General features: G+C 42.4%; 1 protein-coding gene and 1 long non-coding RNA gene across 2 annotated transcripts in view; one reads left to right on the top strand and one right to left on the bottom strand.

Moving 5' to 3' along the window:
- ITPR1 (inositol 1,4,5-trisphosphate receptor type 1) overlaps positions 1-15616 on the bottom strand; it is a 355769-nt gene extending 340153 nt beyond the window's left edge. Inside the window, exons 1-2 of the mRNA XM_065538902.2 lie at positions 15353-15616; positions 14460-14534 (exon numbers count right to left, since the gene is read on the bottom strand). The gene's annotated coding sequence lies outside the window, so the exon portion shown is untranslated. The remainder of the gene's footprint in view (positions 1-14459; positions 14535-15352) is intronic.
- Positions 15617-15784: 168 nt separating this feature from the next.
- On the top strand, positions 15785-19242 carry LOC135969370 (uncharacterized). Its single transcript, XR_010584572.2, has 2 exons — positions 15785-16179; positions 18836-19242. It is a non-coding gene; the product is annotated as an uncharacterized lncRNA (long non-coding RNA).
- Positions 19243-21943: the final 2701 nt, after the last annotated feature.

The following is a 21943-nucleotide window of genomic DNA, read 5'->3' as shown; positions in this document are numbered from 1 at the left end:
TTGGACAGCATCTCCAAAGTACTGTTGTTTTTCAGTACCCAAACTCACAATACCCAAGCTGGCCAGACCTCAACTCAACTCCCCCGCCTTCTAACATCAATCTAGGTCCCCTGCTGGCAGTGGGGGTGGTAGAAACCTCTTCAAAGGGATAGTAATTCAATATTTAGAACCTCTTCCACTTTGGTGTTAAAACAGGCCAAAGCACAGCCTCACTAAAAAAGAAATATGTTCATTTAATTTTAAGCAGCAGCTCAAGATAGGTTTGGAATTTTTTTTTTTTTCTAAAAGCTTTTAGTATGATAGAAAACTCACTCATTTGACTGTGGCAGAAAACTCATTTATTGAAATTTTTCCATCTATTATTTCTCCTGCACACACTTAACTAATTGCATTACATTCATTAAAAAAAAAAAAAACAAAACTCGATTTTCACCTACACAGAATTCCGAATTTAAAAGTTAACAACTCCCGAAACTGAGGCTAAAGTAGAATACTTCATTAACCAAGAAGTTACCTAAGGGATCACTTAATCCTCAAGGGTGGACAGGCTTGGGAGGAAATGAGAAACTGACTCTATTCTAGTTAAGGGACGCCAAAACCACAGACCTGCCGGTTTTCACCAAGACACAAAGGCAAGCCTCCTATATTTAATTAAGATGAAGTCGCCTGGCTACTGGGGCGGAACAGTCTGACTTTCAGTAATAGGGAGGCAGGGCAGTCCCACTGACAGTCTGACCTTAAATGAGACCCTTCTAAGCATGAGAATCAGGTACTTTGGATCCCCTGCCATGCCTGCACCCCCTCACCTCCTCCCCACAGTGCACCTTTAATTTCCTGATGACCAAGCTCCTCTGTATTTTACCACACAATTACCTTAACAGTGAAAATCTTATATATCACTGACCCAAGACACATGCAAAATACTCCCCAGAGACCTGAATTTGTAATCATTTAACCTCCTTAAACAGCGAAGCTGGCTAGCACAGAATATAGCTCATCTATTATTAAAAGCTTCTACCCTGGTTCCTTAAACACCAGTTATGACAGAACCTAAGAGCAATAGGCATCAATCTAATTTCTATTGTAGGACACAACTGCATCTGAGGCCAAAAGCTACAAAAAGAATCAAGTAAGGGTTGGAGACTAACAGTTACAAAGGAAGTTACACTTGAAGCTGCTATTCTCAGACACAGAGAGGAACCTATGCTTTATAATTTTTTAATGACCCATCCCACTGCAGAGCTTCTGGACTGCTTGGTATAATCTTGCTCCTAAGAAAAAGATGAACGTAAGACAAGTACCACTAGCTTCCACATTCGCAGCTTTCCTTTGCATTTCAGAAGGAGCTTTAACTAGGAAGCAAAACAACTATTTTGCTTTGTTACAAAAACAACTGAAAAGTATCCCCGTGTATTTATTTCTGAACAGGAAGATCTGATACAATACCCAGACTTAGAGATGGTCAGTTGCACTCTGTCTCTTAAGCCTTCAATTTCTCCCTCTCTCTAATGTTCCATGCCACAACCCCACATTTCAAATTACCTATGTACTCTAGGAGCTGGTGGCCCTCAATGGTGGCCCAAGAGTCAGGGAAACTTCAAGGTCAAAACTATTTTCACAATAACATCGAGGCATTATTTTCATTTTCACTCAGTCTCTCACACATGTACAGTGAAGTTTTCCAGAGGCTGCAAGGCACATGATGTAACAACAGACTGAAGACAGAAACAGATATAAGATCTGTGAATCCAACTATGTTCTATGAAGCCAGATCTCAAAGTGATTCGCAAAAAAAAAAAAAAAAAAAAAAAAAAAAGCTACTCTTCTCACAAAATTTTTGTTTGGGAAAATATTCTTATTGTTCATTAAAAATATGTCAATAGGTTAATGTGTAATGGGTTTTTAAAAATATTTTTTCAGTGTTCATTTTCTCAGTGTTAATTTCTAACATGGTAAATATAGACAGATGTAACTCACATCAATAGAAGTTCTTTAGGGTCCTGAATTGTTTTTAGGCATGTAAAGAGCTCCTGAGAGCCAGAAGTTTGAAAACTGTTGCCATAAACTTTTCTTTAAGAGTGGCCCTGGCATCAACTGTATGCTTAGGACTCTCACTGTATAAGTTTGGAAACTTTATATATTAACAGGAAGAAAATGTAAAATATACAACTGAACAGCCAGGGCTCTAGAAAGTGAACTGCTTGATTTGAAACTTAAATCTTTCTTCTTATAGAACATATGTATTGATACCTACCATACGCCACCACTACACTAGGTACTGGGGATACAGATCAAAGCAAGACGTATAAGGTCCCTGCTCCCATGATACCTATATTCTAGTGAGGGCAGACAGACAGGAAACAGATGAAATAAGCAAGACAAATCAGATAGTGATGAGTACATGCAAACAATTAAAACTGGGTGATATGATTAAGTGACAATGCAATTTTGGCTGGTCAGAAGAAACGAGATGAGACGTTTAAGCGAAGACCTGAAAGTCAAGATAGAGGCAGTCATGCAAAAAAAAAAAAAAAAAAAAAAATCAGGCGGAAGAGCATTTTAGGTAGAGCAAACAGCTAGTACAAAGGCTGTAAAGCAGAAAAGAGCTTAGCAAATTCCAGAAACAGAAAGCCAGCCCAATGTCTGCAGCATTAATGGGGAAAGGAAGAAAGTAGAGGTTAAAGGCAGGGTAGAGAAGACAGAGCCAGTAGGACTTCACAAGCCAGGGTAAAAAGTTAGCCTTCTATTCTAAATGTAATGGGAAGTTTGTAACCTCAATCAAGTTACTTCCCTTATCTGGCCCTCAATTTATTCATCTGCAGAATGGGGATAATGAGCGCTTATCTCATAGTTATGTTGACAATTAATTGTGAAAAAGAAAATAGAAAGGGGGACACAGGAAGCATTCCTATTCGCTGTCGTAATTCTACTTTCAAATCTGTTCTATTTTCTATTCTCATAAACTACTCTTTCTAAACTTCTTAGGCTTATAATCAGCAGAGGATCAGCTCTGCCAAAACAGCAAAGTTCAAATGACAAGTGAATATACAAAAGGGACACATGAGATGCACTGACCTGGACATGTCAATGCCAACTCCAACAGAATGTTTTCCCCACTACTCCTAATAAAACCAGAACCAGCAAAGCACAGCCAGGTGAGGAGTGAATGCCAGCATCTCACTCACACAGCACCCTTTGCGTCTATCTCCAGTCACCAAGCTTTGCCACCTGGCCCCAAAGCACCTGCATTTGGACATTCTTCTGCTAAAAAATGTAGCCAACAACAAATCCATCAGCCTTCCCCGTTCTTTCTTGGCATATCCACACTACCTCCACCTCCTAAAAGACAAAAGCCCCTTGCCAAAGTCCTTTGGTGCTGGTTTTCTTGCTGCTTGCTTTAAAAAATAATAAAAATCAAAGAGCTTCCTCAAGGCCAGGCACAGTGACTCACACCTGTCACCCCAACACTTTGGGAGGCTGAGGTGGGTGGATCACTTGAGGTCAGGAGTTCGAAACCAGCCTGGCCAACATAGCGAAACCCCATCTTTACTAAATATACAAAAATTAGCCAGGCATGGTGGCTTGTGCCTGTAGTCCCAGCTACTTAGGAGGCCAAGGTAGGAGAATTGCTTGAACCTGGGAGGTGGAGGTTGCAGTGGGCTGAGATCATGCCACTACACTCCAGCCTGGGTGACAGAGGAAAACTCCTTCCCAAAAAAAAAAGAAAAAAAAAAGCTTCCTTTAAAGTTAGGTGCAAAGAGAGGGGCTTACACACAGGGCTTTTGCTCAAAGCACCTGGCGAGCCAAAAGGCCTTAAGGCGGTTGGCCCCTCAGAACCGTAGATAAGGATGAAGACAAAAAAGCACCGTTTCACTTTTTAGGTCAAGCAGTACCCAGCAGGGCAGGTTAACGATGGGCCGAGCCCAGCAAACCATGAGGTCTTTCACAGGAAAAAAAGGAGTATGCCCAGGAAAAGGAAGAGCTGCTGGCATTTGATCAATCTCCTGGCAAGAGGCCAAGGAAACTCCCTCCAGAGTAAGCACAAGTCTCCCTGCGATGTCCTCACCCAGGTACATATATGGTAATATGGCTGTAAATACGGGGTAGAGAAAACCTAACACGTTTACGGTTGACTTGTTCAAGGGGGAGAAAAAGGCTCCCTTTACAACAGTCTCTGCTTCTGTTCCTGGGCACTCTCAGGGTTAATTTTGGACTTCCTTTGAGCAAAGATGCTTGGCGATATCATCTTTATTGTGAAATGAGGATGAACAGCACATTTTTGACTTGGACACAATGCCACCCTCCTCCCCACACATTTTCACACAGCTCCCCCTCCTTGCCTTCTTGTCCCACTAGCTGCTAATCAGATCGTCCTCAGAAATGCAGCATGTCCCCATCATCAGATAATTTATTCTCTTGCAAAAAGCACTTCTCTGGGAGCATAGAAAATCGTATTCTGCTTTCGTTTTCAGGCAGTCCCAAAGGAAGTCACCAACTCAGAAGTTTCAACTTTAAGCAAGGCCCTTCATGACATCCCAGAAATAGCAGCTGTAAATCTGAAGTTCGAGGAATGATTCTGTAGTATAATACAATGTTGCCCATTCTCCATTCCCCCTGCCACACACACATACACATACAAAAATTAACCTACTCACTTTTTCAGACATGTCTGCTAAGTAACCTTTTCCCCAACCAGGTACAGTATCTACAGTTATTTCTCAAAAAAGATGCCCACTCTGACATTCGGTCTCATGGCTTCTACTCTTCAAGGCCAAAGTAAGAGAAGCCAACCCAAAGCTCAACATTTCCAAGGCAGAGAGCTGCAGATTTGGTGAGTGGAGAGCATTTAGCTAAAACTCCTTATTTTACGGGTAGAAAAAACAAACCTGAGGCCCAGTGATTTCTTGGAGGTCACACACCCGACGAGTGGCCAAAGCTAGACCACAGGGCTCCAGATACCAAGGCCAGTGTTTTTTTGGTTTTTGGGTTTTTGGGAGGGGTGAGAGGGGGAGGGTTCTTATTTTGTTAAAAAGTTGAAGTCAGTCCCAGCCTGAAAAGACACCCCTCTGCCCACACAGCCCAAACCTCAAAAAAACAGCAAATCTAGTTAGGTCAATATCCTCAGAGAGGGATAAAAGTCTCAGCAAGCCGGAAAAATTCACTCAAGGACAGGGTTTCTCAACCTGTTCACTACTGACATTCTGGGGCAGAGAGCTCTCCGTTATATGTGTGTGTGTGTGTGTGTGTGTGTGTGTGTGTGTGTGTGTGTGTGTGTGTGTGTGTGTGTATTGGGGTCGGGGGGCTGTCCAGTGCACTGTTGAGCAGCATCCCTGGCCTCTGTTCACAAAATGCCAGTAGCACCCCACCCCTGCCTGCCAGACAGAACCACCAAAATGTCTCCAGATGATACCAAATGTCCCCTGGAGGACAAAATCACCCTCCCTCTCCCCATTGAGAACCACTGCTCTAGGACATAGATAGGTTGTGCTTTGTTTTTTATCTGTAAGGCCTTCTGCAAACATTTGTTTTTAGACAACTCGGCAGCAATGACCCGAAGCAGGTATTTTTATTTTTACACCTATTCTACAGAAGAGGAAACAGATGCACAGATGTTCCATGTTTTGCCCCTTACCCAAGAAGCAGTCAACACTCGGTGCTGCGGAGTCCCTATCCTGTGGCTCACCAGGGCAACACCATTATGACCTGAGAGCAGCTTGGTTTCACTACCTGATTTTTCCACTCCCTTTTATGAATACTCAACAGTTTCCCAAGACGAATGTCCTCTAGAGTTGTACTGAACAACACCTCAAAAACTATCAAAAGGAAATGCTTAATATATCTCTTCACAGTCCTCACATCACCCTCTGCAATAAAGGGCTTTTCTTTTTTTTTTTTTTTATTGAGATGGAGTCTCACTCTGCCACCCAGGCTGAAGTGCAGTGGTGCCATCTCAGCTCACTGCAACCTCCACCTCCTGAGTTCAAGTAATTCTCCTGCCTCAGCCTCCCAAGTAGCTGGGACAACAGGTGTCCGTCATCATGCCCAGCTAATTTTTTTTGTATTTTTAGTAGAGATGGAGTTTCATCATGTTGGCCAGGCTGGTCTCAAACTCCTGATCTGAGGTCATCCACCCATCTTGGCCTCCCAAAGTGCTAGGATTACAGGCATGAGCCACAATGCCTGACTGTAAGGCTTTTCAAAGAAAGATGCCAGTTTAAGAAATATTTAATCAGGAGAGGGGTACAGGGGCCAGGTGCAGTGGATCACGCCTGTAATCCCAGCACTTTGGGAGGCCAAGGTGGGCAGGTCACGAGGTCAAGAGATCAAGACCATCCTGGTCAACATGGTGAAATCCCATCTCTACTAAAAATACAAAAAATTAGCTGGGCATGGTGGCACGTGCCTGTAGTCCCAGCTACTCAGGAGGCTGAGGCAGGAGAATCGCTTGAACCCGGCAGGCAGAGGTTGCAGTGAGCCGAGATCACGCCACTGCACTCTAGCCTGGTGACAGAGCGAGACTCCTTCTCAAAGAAAAAAAAAGAAGAGGGATATAGAAAATCAGTTTTTCCAAGCAGCCTTCAAAGGGAGAAAAAAACATATACAAATTACTTAATTGTGTAAGCACTTCCTGTGTGCCAGGTATTCTTATGAGTTAAAAAAACAAAAGGCCCATAAGGAAAACAGGTTTCAGGGCCCTGGAGTTTCGAATGACAGATTTTCAAGTATCAGAAACAGCTTCTCAGAGGAGGAAGCATTTGGGCTGGGCCCTAAGGAATAGAAGGATTTGGCGAGGTGGACAGAGGAGGGTGGGGAGGGACACATGAGGCAGAATATACACACACACAACAAGGCAAACAAATGAACGTCCATTGTCTGGGTGTCGTATCAGCTTTTTCTGTTCAGAAATATGTGCCTGGGATGCTTTTAAGCTGTTCTTGCAAAAGAAAATCATTTCCCAGATAAAGCTCCTTCTGAAATGAAAATGAACAGCAAGAAACTTGGAGGCTAGTGATATTCTTCTTATGTTCACCTTCTTCTGATGAGCTGCATTATATCAAGCAGTCCGGAAGTTATGCTGATGGGACAGGTCAGAAAGTATGATGAAACATAAATTCCTCAGTGTCCCATGACAGCAGGTGAACAGCAGTGACTGCACAACTCTAAGTAGGGGTACCTGTACCTTCTGGTCTCTTTCTGTCTTCATCTGAAGAGCCAATAAAAGCATCCCCAAACATAAGCATGAAAGTTCCCATGTTTGTCGGAGAGGGAACCATGCGAGAGCTACTTACTCTCACCTCAGGTTGGTGATTAGCCTACCTTTCCAATTCACTAAAAATAAGACTGCAGGGGAAAAGTACAAAGGTCAGCTTCAGCTTCAACAAGTGAGAGCTAGCCATGAAAAAGCAAAGGAACCACTAAATGACAAGGACTGAAAAAGCACAGGAATAGGCATCCTCCATTGCAGATCTTCTCATATTTTCACGTGTGTGTAAATCACTTGAGGATCTTGCAAAAATGTAGGTTCTCATTCATTGAATGTGGGGTAGGGTCTGAGAGCCTGCAATTGCTAGCAAGTTCCCAGTTAATGTCAGTAACGCTGGTCTGGGGACCACACTTGGAGTGGCAAAGATGTAGTATAGTGTTTCTCAAACTTTTGACAGCAGCTCAGAGTAAGGAAAATATTGAGCTTACAAACCAATGTTCATTGTGCATGTGAGACAAAGAATTTTGTTGTGACGTACATAGTTCTTCTTAAGTATCCATGCAATACACTTCCATGTTTTCTATTCTAGGTTATGTCATTAAAAAAAAAGTTTGGCCGGGCCTGGTGACTCACACCTCCAGTCCCAGCACTTTGGGAGGCCAAGGCAAGAGGATCGTTTGAGCCCAGAAGTTCAAGGCCAACCTGGGCAATATAGGGAGACCCAATCTCTACAAAAAAAAAAAAAAATTATTTAGCCAGGAGTGGTGGGGCACACTGGTGGTCCCAACTACTCAGGAGGCCAAGGTGAGAGGATCGCTTGTGCCTGGGAGGTTGAGGCTGCAGTGAGCCAAGATCATGCCACTGTACTCTAGCCTTGGCAACAGAGCAAGACCCTGTCTCAAAAACTAAAAATAAAAAGTTCATCAAGGCCCACTAAATTAATTTAACAACCTCTTCGTGGGTTGTCACAGAGTTTGAAAAACATGTATACAGAACAAGAGTAACATTCCTGCCCATTTGGGGAGAACAACGATGTCTCAGCCTCAGGACACAAAGGCTAAACCCAAAACCAATTTTTTTAAAAAGCTTAGATTATGTTCAGAATTCTTTGCAAAAAGGCAAGGATAGGTCAATAGCATTTTGGAAATGCTTTCACCTAGGAAATTCAAATTTTAAGTTTTCTTCATTTTAATTTGTTTTCTCGTCTGTAAGATGAGGATGATCTTGGCCCTAAGTGGAGATCTCCAAATACCATTTTGGCCAGGCGTGATGTCTCGTGCCTGTAATCCCAACACTTTGGGAGGTTGAAGTGGGAAGACTGCCTGAGTCTAGGTGTTTGAGACCAGCCTGGACAACATGGCAAGACCCCATCTCTGCAAAAAACACAAAAGATTAGCCAGATGTGGTGGTGAATGCCTGTAGTCCCAGCTACTCAGGAGGCTGAGGTGGGAGGATAGCTTGAGCCCAAGAGGCAGAAGTTTCAGCGAGCTGAAATCGTGCCACTGCACTCCAGCCTGGGCAGCAGAGTAAGACCCTGTCTCGAAAAAACAAAATTAAAAAAATTCCCCTCTTAAAAGAGCAAAGGCTCCTTGAAGAAAAGGCTGATTCTTGGTCTGGGACAAGAAATAGAGAAGATGAGCCTAGAACATCTTGTTATATAGAAATAAAAAAAGCTAGCACAGACTACAAGGGCTGTGTCAAAATCTCAAGAACTTTACCAGCCCATTTCTCACAGACTAAAGAACTAATGGATTCGGGTAGTGAGCATCAAGGAGTGCTAATATAACAAGAGTAGACATCCAACATCTTACACCCAACTAAGCAAAGTTTACAGAGTAGACTTACTGGAGTCCCAGCTACTGGGAAGGCTAGGGCAGGAAGACTGCTTGAGACCAGGAGTCCAAGGCCAGCCTAGGCAACGTAGTGAGACCCCTTCTCAATTTAAAAAAGAAAAGAACCTAACTTTGACCAAGCCTCTACATCTAACTACCAAATTATAGTAGACCAAGGGGATAGAGAAACATGTTAAACCACGTTGCACTGATGCAGTCAGCAAAGTCTAAACTGTGGAGATGTGTATCACCCAGTTTCTTCAATAACAACAACAACAAAATGCACGGAAAAAAGATTTGTAGAAGAAATACAGAGATTAGTGGATATCAACCATTTGTAACGTATTTACCCTATTTGGATCCTAATTCAAACTGTTAAATATGTTTATGTGTAAAATTATTATATGTATTTTTTACAAATATCTATGTACATATGTATATATATCTAGGAAGTATAAACATAGACTCAGTAAAAATGAAAGGCCATCAAAGGGGTAGACACATTTAGAAAAGATGTTCGAGATGTATAAAAGGTGATTTACCAAACGAGTGGTACTAGATAAGCCCCTTTTTATGAAATTTAAATATATACATACATTTTACATATACATGCTTAGAGGAAAAGCCTGAAACCCTAATCTCGAATAGTTGGAATTGCTTTGTTTTGTTTCATTGCTCATCTTTATTTCCTAATGTTGCACTACAATGAATATGCTATCTTTTTCTCCTTAAAAAATTTTTTTACATAGAGATGGGGTCTTGCTATGTTGCCCAGGCTGGAGTACAGTAGCTATCACAGATGCAATCATAGTGCACTACAGCCTCAAACCCCTGGGCTCAAGAAATTCTCCTGCCTCAGTCTCCCGAGTAGCGGAGTCCAGGGTGTGTGCTACATGAATATGACTATCTTATGTATTAAGTAATAAAATTTGAGGTTTGCTTCAAGTTTGCACATACACAGGGGTCCACTTCACTTATTAGGGAGAATCACTGATGTGAAGCTTCTAATTCCCCAAGGATGCTGGAGAGCAGAATATTAGTCCTCCTTGTAAATATCTCTTAAAATGACACGGGATACACCGCAGGGTGGCGGTAGGACATAGAAGGTTTGTGCTGAAACTCCATGATTATCATTGAGTTCTTAGAATTTGCTCTTCAAGTCAACTGTATGTTCACCTATTTGTCAAACTTTCCTTTTCTACTGAAGTGAGTTACAATTCCAGGTAAGTCCTGTCATTAACCAGACAGTCCAGAAATCTGGGTTTTACCCCCTATCGAGTTCCCATCTGGTGTGTGATCCTGCCAACCTTACCAGAGCCTCTTCGGAAAGGACAATGTAGTTTTGTGATGTTGAAAACCACACTGAGAATTCTGTGAGAGTTTACAAGTCCTCAGATAAACCACTGTTGACCTGCAAAATTTGGTCCCTACAGGTCTGGACCTTGACTCCCTCTCCCTCCTGAACTCGGAGCACTCTCCCCTGGCCTTCTTCTCCTACCTCCAACATGTCACACCCACTGCTATCTCAGGGCCTCTGTACTTGCTGCTCTGACATTTGAAATACACTTTTTCCCTGATATCTATAGGGCTAACTCGTTTGCCTCCTTCAGATCTGTGCTGAGATGTCATGTAGTAAAGATCTAATCCCCACCTGAGTACTCCCTTAATACCCCTCATCATGTTTTGTTGTTTTAAATTACCGTAAAATATACATAACATAATATACCACTTTGAAATGTTATAACTCAGTGGCACTAAGTACGTTCACACTGTTGTGCGACATCACCACCATCCATTTCCAGAACTTTTTCATCTTTAAAAAACTGAAATTCTATCCTCAATAAACACTAACTCCCCGTTCCTGTCTTCTCTCTCCCCCAGCAATCACCATTCTACTTCTGTCTGCAGGGATCTGACTACTCTAGATGCCTCTGTAAGAAAAATCATAAAATTATGCATCCTTTTGTTTCTGGCTTGTTTCGTTTAGCATGTTTTCAAGGTTCATTCACATTGTAGCATGTGTCAGAATTCCCTTTTTAAGGCTGAATAATATTCCATTGTACGTATATTTCACATTTTGTTTATCTACTCATTCATCAATAGACTTGGGTTGTTTCTACCTTTCGGCTACTGTGATAATGCTTCTACTGACACAGGTGTACAAATATCTGCTCACATCCCTATTTTCAATTTTTTAAAGTATATACCTTCAAGTGGAATTGTTGGGACATAAAGTAGTTTTATGTTTAATTTTTTTTAGTAACTGCCATGCTGTTTTCCACAGCAGCTTCACCATTTTACATTCCCACTAGCAATGCACAAGGGATCTAATTTCTCCACTTGTTATTTTCAGTTCCCCGCTTAACCAGTTTTCTTTTTCTCCGTAGCCTTTACTACCTCTAATACTGTAATACTTACTTATTTATTTATATTGGCTACCTCCCACTAACTAGGATGTAAGCCTCTTGGGAACAGGATGATTTGTTCATTGCTATATCCTGAGCACCTGGAATACACCTTAGTACATAGCAGGTGCTTAAGAAATTTGTTGAATAAAGAATAAAACACTTGAATCATACACAACAACTTGAACAGGCCTTAGAGTCTGTTAAATAGATTTACCACACCATGTGCCTTAAACTACATCCAATTCAGAAATCTCAAAGTTGAATGGGTGACGGTTTCAGTGGTGTATTTGGCTTATCCTCATTAGCAATCATCTCAGAACCACAGACACCAAGACAATTGTAAGGAAGCACAGGAGTTACGTCATTCACATCACTGACTTCAAGCCTTAATTGCATTCATCAATTGAGCTATGTACAAACTTAAAACAGCAAAAATGAAAAAAAAAAAAAAAAAAAACAACTGCATGCACTTCTGGTTGACAGCCTGCAAATGCAATGTGTTTTGTTTTAAAAAATCAAACCAATAGTAAACAAGATAGACACTGGCCTTGCAGAGACTCCTTAATGAAATGTAGCCAAAGACAGCTTGACCTAGAAACCTAACTTCAGGCCTACTTTTATTTTGGCTGTTTTTTCTGTTGTTCATCTTTGGTGCTTGTTTCATTTTGGTTTGTTTTCTAAGAGCTGCTTGTGAAGAAATCAGACAGAGTTTCCATGATATCTTTATAAATGAGTTGAAAAGCCATGTGATGTTCCCCCGCCTCTGGAAGTCAGTTGGTTGCACACCATTGGATTAAAGGTTTCTTTTTTATCTTTCTCTCTGCCCACTCTCCTTCCTCCCTATAATACCAACACTCTGATCTTCCTCACTTGAAAATATTTTGAAGAAAAAGACTGCTGATCTTTCTGTGGAGTTCATCTATCTCTTTTTTTTCTAAGCAGCCATTCCACTTCTCATTCCTAAAGAAAAGACCCCAATTCCCTCCAAAAGACAATCACTTTGTTTAAAGCGATACCATTGTCAACCCCAAATGACTTTCACGGGTCTCAATGCAAGAGCCAGAGTAATTCATTTAGAACATGAAGAACTTTCCCTGCCTGATAAGAACGGTATCTTGAAAGGATTTTCTGTTCTGATTTGAATTATTCAAAGAGCAGATTGTACTTTCAACGTACATGTGCATATACACACACACACGAACTTGAAAGAAAAAATGGAGAACAAAAACATCTGCACAACTGGCTGCAAAGCAAACTGGAAGGTATATGAAAAGGTATCAACGTTTCACATTGCAGACTAACTGCAGTTTAAACTTTCGAATTATTCAGATGGGGAAATGCCTGATCCTTTTAACCTACTCAGATGCTTTGATGTAAATAATCAAGAGGTATTTCAGCCAGGAGGTGAGCCTAATGCTTAACTTACATAATGTTCCTTGTGGTTTGGTTTTGTTTCTTTTTACTCTTCCCATTCAGATTTTCCAAAATGAACTCATTACAACATCTAATACCTCCTCAAATATCTGCACTCTTTTATCCCTATGTTTGTGGCTACATCCTTTCCTTCTTATATCAATGTTAAGTACTATTTCGTCATTGGTGGGCTGTAAGCAAGTTATTTCATCAATAGCAGTAAGTTTACCACTTTTCCTTGCTTCCCTCTCACCACCACCATCCCCAATTCAACTTAGGTCCATTTGTGGGATGCAGTGCAGCCTCACCGCCTGAGGTTATACCTTGCTCCTACTTTGTACTAGATACTGGGCAAGTGATTTCACTCTCTGCACCTCAGTTTCTTCACCTGCATCTGTTGCACAGAGTTTGTGAGATACATTGCTGTGGACCCGGCTTACAAGTACTTAATGTGTCCATCTTATTATTTTTAGCAACCAGTTAGAAAACAGTCTGTGGACCAGTTTCTCCTTGTTGTACAGCTAATTCTGAAGAGGGGAACTGGACCTAATCTTTGGCTTTAAGAGCACCCACACAGCCATGTGAGTCAATAAAAGAACTTCAAGAAGAAACTAGAGTTCTCACATCCAAATGCTTCTCACTCTGCCAGTACTCCTAAGGATCTTATCAACAGGAAACAAAAGCACTATACCACTATAATGAAGTGTCTGACTTTTATTTTCTCATTAGAAAAGCCCAAAGATTGTAGCCCAGGGAACAGCTAAATATTTAGAATGTTATAAAAGTTACAAAGACCCAGCCACCCACCCCTACCCACCTCTGTTACCCTGTTATTTACCATGTTCCTGAGCATTTTAGGAGAAAAAACTTTTGATGGCCAAATCTGCAGCAATAGTGATGTACGTGCACCCGCTGAAACCTCCCACTCTTCAAATGCAGTCTGACCATTTTGGGGAAAAAATAGGAACTGTTGTGTTTACAGATAAATGCTGCTCTCAGCTCATATTCCACCACAGGCCCCAAAACAACAGGGCCCTGCCAGATTCCTTGACTTTCAGGTGGCTCGAGTCAAGGGCTGGATGCTACTGTCTTAAGCTCCAGTAACTCACTTCCCTTTTTAAAGTTCTAATTCTTTCAACTTGCAGCAACCACTTTCATTTCTTGCAATCCAACCTACTCTGATTAAGCACACGTTCAAAATTAGAAAAGAGTGACTATTTTTTGAAGGAGAGAAGCAGTTAATATTGCTTACACATCTTGGCATATGAAATGCACTGCGTCCTTTAGAATTTAGATAATCAGCACGCTTTTCAGACCGGCAATGGGCCGCCGTTTTATTGCTCCATTTAATGGCCTTTCCCCCCGCCTCTTTCATAAACCTTCAGGCTCCTTCAGTTCTGAGCTACGTCCAAGAAACGGACAGTCCACTGGACCTCTGCTCCCAAAAGCCCTCACCAAAGGCAGAGGCAAATTTTGAAGGCTGAGCCACAGAGTTTCTTTTTCTTTCTTACCCCCCACCTCACTGGCGATTTAGATAGAACTTAAAATAGGCTTAGGACAAAAACTCATTATTGACTATAGCACTCAGGCTTCCACACTCACCTGACCCGGGTCAGGCACTCTGTTGCCAAAACAAGCCCAGCGAGGTGTGCAAATCCTGCTCCTCTGTAGTCGCTCCTAAATATTTAGAAAGAAAGAAGACTGAGTACCAGACCGCGGAAGATGAGTCTCTAACAGAAGTGCTCCAAATTACAAGTTTCCAACTTCTTTAGCCTCCTTCCCTGGGGAGACCCCTCCCCACCCCACCCTCCAAATTTGGCAGGCAGGTTGGTGGGATCGCTTGGGCGACGATTACAGGTAACTACTCTTATTTCCAGGATGTAACTGACAAGTGAGACTAGGCACGCACAAACTTCGAACGTGAGGGAGGCTGGAACTAAGGGAAGTGTTTGGCAGATCCCAAAGCACTTGTTTCCCGGTGAGGAGGCCAAGTATCCGAAGCCCGCATCCTCACTGGACATGAGCTTCGTCCACACTTCATCCCTCACCGCTTCCCCGGTTTTCTTCCGTTTTTAAAAACCCTCCCCACGGGGGCCCCCCACACATGCATTATTCTCCCAACCATGGAGCGCAAGAGAGGGCTACATTTTTAGAAAGATTATTTCCTTGAGCAGGCTCACATATGACACCCCCACAACCTCTCTCCGAAAAAAAAAAACTATTTCCTGCAGCTGCAGCAACAGTTTCCAACTTGGGGGAATGCCACACCAGTCCAGAATAGGGAGCCCCCAAAGCCACGCACTAGAGTCGAGGATATTTGTTTTTTAAGCCTCAAATGAGCTCCTCCAAAAACACTGCCCGCAGTAAAGGAACCCCCAAATGCATGCCAAGTGCATGCACATCCATCGATATCTCCCCGAGACCGGGGCAAAAACTTCTGCGCCGGGGGAGCCAGTGCCAACTCCCCGCGCCCTCTGCCCGGCCCCAGCCGCTACCTTGGTGCCCGGGGAGCCACGCCGGTTTGGGGGAGCAGGGCGAGGAGAGGGGTTAGCAGCCGCTGGGTAATCCCATGTCCGCGAAGAGGGAGCTCGTTCCGTTAGGATGGAAGCGGAACACCCACACCTCCTCTCGGCGTGCGCTTTCTCTCTCTCCACCCCCTGCCTACTCCTCCACCACCACCTCCTCCTCCTCCTCCTCCTCTCCTCCCACCCCAGCGAGCTTGAGGAAACGCTTCAGCAGCACATCCACATGGTTACTGCACTTTGAAGCGGCTCCGGGCGTCTTATATAGGCCGGGAAGCTCCCTGGGCAATGTAGTCCGAGTACCGGGTGGTGGCGGCGCCTGAGGCAGCGGGGAGGGACTACAAGTCCCAGAACCCCCTGGGCGCCCGGGCTGGGCCCTAAATAGACGCGCGCGGGGACAGGGGAGGGGCGTCCTGCGAGGCTTTCAGGCTGCTTGTCCCGTACCTTGGCTGGGTGGGTAGGTCTTGGAGCCTGCCATCCAAAACCACCCCTGGGAAGCGCCCGCAACCCTTGGGGACGCCTCTCCTCCGGCTGCCCCCCTTCCCTGGAATCCAGGTGTCACTGGGGCCGGGGAGGGGCTAGGAGCTCGGATTTCTGCTTTGGGAAGTTTTTACAAGCCCACCCTCCCCCTGCCTTGGGTCCCGAGCCAAGAATTTCAGAAATCCGGGGCACAAAAACGCCAGTGTTTGCGGTCAAGGATTAAAGGCGCGAGGTTGTCTTTATTTAATCTGCTCCGCCCTGCTCGGGTTTGCACGAAAAACCAAGCCTGAGAGCGACGGTCCACGCAAGCGGAGACACAGGCAAGTCGCGTGAGAGCACTTTTCTGAGCCCGAGTTGCGTGTCTTTTGTCGCCCCTCAGGAGGTAAAGAAACGCAGACCTCTCCGGTGCACAAATAAAGGAGCCGTGTTGTGACTTGCGGGCTCTGAGATTGGGAGGCAGAAAATACATACCGCGACCTCAGTCCTGACCCTACCTCTAGCAGTCCCTCTGCTCCTGGGAGCTGTAAATGCTTAAGTAAATAAACCGCAAACCAGAAAAATAAGGGCTTGGGAGAGAGCCGCTCACACAGAGATGCGCGTCCAGGCGGGGCGCTCTCCAACAGCTCCGACTGGGGCGAGGTGGGTTTCACCCGCTGCCAAGTAGTGCCTGGGCTCCCGGATTACGGGCTGCTTCGGGCTCCGGCTTTTGCGAGGAGGGGAGAGCTAAGCCCGGAGGCAGTCAGCCGACTGCCCTCTCTTGCCTCAAATGACGTATATTCATTCCTCAAACGTTTCCTGAGTGTTTACTGGGTGCCAGGAGCTGGGGCATAGTGGTGAGCCAAACGCATTATAGCATCCCAGACAGGCACTTCCTGACGCCGCCTAAAGATCTGTTATAACAATAGTAATAATAATGATAATAATCAATGGAGAGGCTGATTTTATTGGGCCCAGACCACACGCAGTTTTCATACTTCATGCTATTGAGTTTCACCAACTGTAGGTATATTTATTATACCTATTTGGCAGGTGCACAATCCAGGGGTCAGAGAAATCAGGTAACTTCCCAAATGACGCCTCGAGTTAAGTGGTACAGCCTGGATTCCGGTTCCATACTCTACGTGTATCAAACCCTTGTCTTTGGGGAAATCCATCACCATTGCCTTAAATAGCCTCTCTCCCCATTTTAGGAGCAGCCTCTGAGCCCTTGGGCAAGTCATTTTCATCTCTTTGCCCCAGTTTTGCCATCTTAAGGAGATTCTCATTAGAATATGTCTACTTTTTAGCAGGATTCCTTAATATAGAGTCGAGTCTTATGCAATTTTAGGAACAAATTAGAGGAGCATCATATCTAATAGTTATTACTGACATAATGCCAAAACGAATCACAATTATTGACATTTATTGGATGAATGCCATATGTCAGGCATTGGTCTAAACTCTTTCTGTATAGCACCTAATTAAATCCTATTAAGACTTTTTTTTACTTATTAGAAAACTGGGGGTGGTGGGGTACAAAGCGGTTAAATTACTTCCTCCAAAGTCACACAAATAGCTGACTCTTGAACCCTAGACCTAAACTACTACTCTCCGCTACCTCCCCAATGTAAACACGTGCACTGCATTTACCTGCTCAGATATGCATTTAATACCAGTCCAGGAAGGGGCAAAGCTCTTGAAATAGACAAAGTTTGTGTTCACGATATTCGCTCCTGCCCTCCCTTCTCTTTCAGCATTATCCCCTGGTCACTGGGCGCTGGAGTCTAGTGCCTAATACCTTAAGCTGCCTCTCCCCATCATCAAGAAACTCCCACATCTGCCATATAAAGGAAATGTTTCTCATTCACCCCCTCTCATCTCTTCCCCCATGATAACTTCTTCCATTTTCAAAGGATCTTCGGCTCTACTTTTCAAGCAAATTCAACAAATCAGTGTATGCCTATGTAACTGGTAAATAGTGAAGGGTAATTATTTCATGTGCTTCTAACTCAGAAACAATGGAATATTAACAGGGGTTTTCTGAAGATCCAGTTGGACAATTTTCATCTTCATCATATAATGGACATTTATCTCCTACCTGTCTTATCCACTGTCTTCCCTTGGAGACCTTCACTGAAGGCAGCATCTATGTCTTATATATGCTTGTGCTCTCTACCTCCCCTGACTCAGAAGGACTTACTCTTCTTTCTGCACATTTTAGTAGATGTGTAAAAAAAAAAAAAAATTTGTTAAAAAGATGTTTTAATGGAAGGTTTGTCAGGCATATAGCAGGATACATGACCATATTTTTGGAGCATGCACACCTTGTAGCCCATCTCTATCATAGCCTGTTTTCTCTGCCTGTGTGTATGGATCATCCTATTCAACATTTTGTAAGGTCTAGAAGCTCTCCCCATCATCAAGAAACTCCCGCATCTGCCATATAAAGGAAATGTTTCTCATTCACCCCCTCTCATCTCTTCCCCCATGAGAACCTCTTCCATTTTCACTAGGTCACTGGAAAGTAATTTTGTTAATTTTGCTGTGATGTGAAGAGGTTCTCTATGATGATGTATGACTGATAAATTATGATGATTAATGTCAGAATAAAAGAATCACTGCCTAACTCATTCTCCATTATCAGTAGAGGGAAAGGAGCTGCTTTCTCTTCACTGTATTTTTTTCTAGAAGAATTTTCTATCCCTGTGTTTTCCAGTACAGTGACTGCTAGCCATTTAGCCACGTAAGATGTGGCTAGTTCTGCGATGTGAAATAGATGTTAAACACACATTGAATTTCAAAGACTTAGTACAAAAAAAGCAAAATATCTTAATTTGTATAGTGATTACATGTTGAAGTGGTAATATTTTGGATATTTGTGTTAAATAAAATAGATTATTAGAACTGATTTTACCTGCTTTTTCCTTTTTTAATATAGCTACTAGGAAATTAAAAATTACTTATGTAGCTTCTATCATATCGTATCATATTATGCAGGACTGATGTAGAAAACCAGGAATCTGATTCCTAGGATCACAATTTGAGATGATGACCAGCCCATTAAGATGGCCATTTATGACTTTGCCCTTGAAATGTTCATGCAGGGAACTAGAAGGGCTTTGCAAGGTCAGTACAGTATCATAGACTGAGCAAAAGTCTGAAGAAAGTCCAAAACTAGCACTCAAGCCTACCTCCACGGAAGACCTAAAATAGAAGCATGTTTTGTCAGCATTACACAGCTGAAAACTATAACTGAATTCATCTGCCTAGAAGCCCACCTCAAATGCTGCCCTGGTTAAGAGAGCAAGATAAGCTGGAGAAAGAAGGGATTGGAGAAAATCGTTTTGACACCTAGCTGTACCATTTATATCCTGTTTTGTTTTGTTTAATAAAGTAATACTAACAATCCTTGCCTTGTCAATCTCACTGGGTCAGTGGGTCATAGGACATGAAAGGGCTTTGCAAACTCACCCTAGCTATACTAAAGAAAGAGAACATTATCAACAAGAATGAAGATAATGTTAATGTGTCCTGATACAGTACTCAGTTCCAAACCAAACTTCAGATTAGTGGGGCAGCCCTATTCCCAATTTTCTCTCAGGCATAAGATTTCAATTGCCTATGGAGTGTAATTGGATTGTAACTCAAAAAATAAATGCTTGAGGGGGATAGATACCCCATTCTTCATGATATGCTTATTTCACATTGCATGCCTGTAACAAAATATGTACCCCAAAATATATACACCTACTATGTACCCGTAAAAAATTAAAAAGAACAGAATCACCTATGAATGTCACGATGAGCCTTGAGTGCTTTAATTAATAACGCTAAGTCACGTTTAAATGGCAAGAAAGAATGTCCAAAACCCAATCATAGAATTCAATCTATATTTTGGCGCTGACACTGTATTTTCTAGCGTGATGGACTACCATTGACCATGGGAAACATCAGCAAAGAGAAATAGCTACTGTATAGCTAGTCCAACTTGTCTCTCTTGGTCATTGTTAATGTTTTATGGTGGAGGGATAGGGTCACAACCCTCATTGAAACTCATAAAATCCATGGACACTTGCCCCAGCACAACACAGATACTGCAAATTTCTGCACCAGTTCTTTAAGTTTCTTGTACCAATCCTCTAAAAACCATTCATAGATACCCCCACAAGCTTAGATTATCTTTCAGCTCCATTTTTCGGTGATTTTTATCTCACCATTCAGATAACCTCTTTGAAGATAGGGACTAAGTCCTTTAAATATAGGACCCTTTGTAGCATCTAGTTCTGTTCTGGATACAGAGTAAGCATTCAGCACTTACTGGCTAATTGGAACTTACAAAGATGACCAGAAGAAATGACCTGCAGACACTTAATCAACGCTACTTGACATGGAAAAAGTGGAGTTGCTGTTCGAACAAGGGCAGGAGAGAGGAGAGAGGACAATTTGGTATGGAGCTATAGAAAGTAAGATGTTTTCTGAATCCAGGCTCTAGATGTCCTGTGAGAATGACAGAAGACACAGCAAGAGGGCCTATTTTTGTTATCCTATCTCTGAAGTGTGGAAGAAACTGCTGGTCAGTCACCTTGTGAGTGGAGGGAACATGGACAAAATGTCAATAATTTAAAATCTGTAAGGCAGCATGATAACTACAAAATAATGCAAAAATTAAGGAGTTCCTAGTACTCTATGCTTTATGGAAGTAGCTGCTATACCATCTCTGATGATTGCTGCCAGTATTGTCTAGAATCATGTAAGCATGTAAAGAGAACTATTACTTTCTTATTCATTATTTTCCTGTAAAACATGCAGAGCCAGGGGTCTATTATTAACTACCCCATCTCCTGCCTCCCACCTGCAAGACTGTCATCCTAAATTGCTCTAGTAGACAAGCTAGATCTGGAGACTTGAAGAAATCTTGGGAAAGGCTTTTTTGTCTTATCTTAGTGTTTAAACTGAAATGAAATCTGCGTATCAAAGGAAAAACATAAAGCTCTTCCTTACAGAATAATTCAGCTAATACATGTAGGAGAAATAATAACATTAGAAAATCACCATTTTGCAGCTTCCAGTATAATGATTTATTTAGATAGGCCAGGCACAGTGCCTCAAGCTTATAATCCTAGCACTTTGAGAGGCCGAGGCGGGCAGATGACTTGAGCCCAGGAATTCAAGACCAGCCTGCGTAACACGGCAAAACTACGTCTCTACAAAAAATACAAAAATTAGGTGGTCATGGTGGCATGCACTTGTAGTCCCAGCTACTTGGGTGGCAGATGTGGGAGGATCACCTGAACCCAGGGATATAGAGGCTGCAGCGAGCTGTGATTGTGCCACTGCACTCCAGCCTGGGCAACAGAGCAAGACCCTGTCTCAAAAAATAAATAAGTAAATAAATTAGGCAGCTTATCAATAGATGCCAAATGTGGGGAAAATGTTGATGAGTATGTGGTCCTAAAAATCACTCTATACATCACACATGAATTCTGAAGTGAAAAATGGACCTTTACAGTAAAGAGATAATGGCAATCACCCACATGATTCACCCACGTAGCCATGTGATCAAATTTATTACCAGCAATACTGGGACAACTAGACACTATTTACATACGTATATGATTCTATAAGAAGTACACAACATCACATATGAAATGTTCTTGCCGAAAATGTTTGTGAGGAAGCACTCAAACAAACTCAGAATGCAGGACATTCCACAAGACCATTGGCCTGTATTCTTCAGATAAATCAGTGTCATTTAAAAAAATATGGCAGGAGGATTATCTAGATGCAAATGTTTAAAGTGATGCATTTGGTAATTACGCTGATTGGATCATTATACTATGTATACATCCATTGAAACATCACATTTTACCCCATAAATATGGATGATTATGTGTCAATTACAAATTAAAAACTAAATTTAAAATAGAGACTGAAACAAACTTTACAACTAAATGCAACATGTGACCTTTGAATTTTGGATTAAAAGAAACATTAAAATGAATCTATAGAAGACTTTTTGAGCAACTGTAACAATTTGAATATTATAAAAATTGTAAATAATTTTATTAGGTGTGATGATAGCATTGTGGTTATGTATGAAAATGT

The sequence above is a fragment of the Macaca fascicularis genome, chromosome 2, assembly GCF_037993035.2.
Source record: "Macaca fascicularis isolate 582-1 chromosome 2, T2T-MFA8v1.1".
In the NCBI taxonomy this organism is placed as follows: Eukaryota; Metazoa; Chordata; class Mammalia; order Primates; family Cercopithecidae; genus Macaca; species Macaca fascicularis.
Note: the sequence above shows the minus strand (reverse complement) of the source record. Positions and strands in the feature narration are given on the sequence as shown.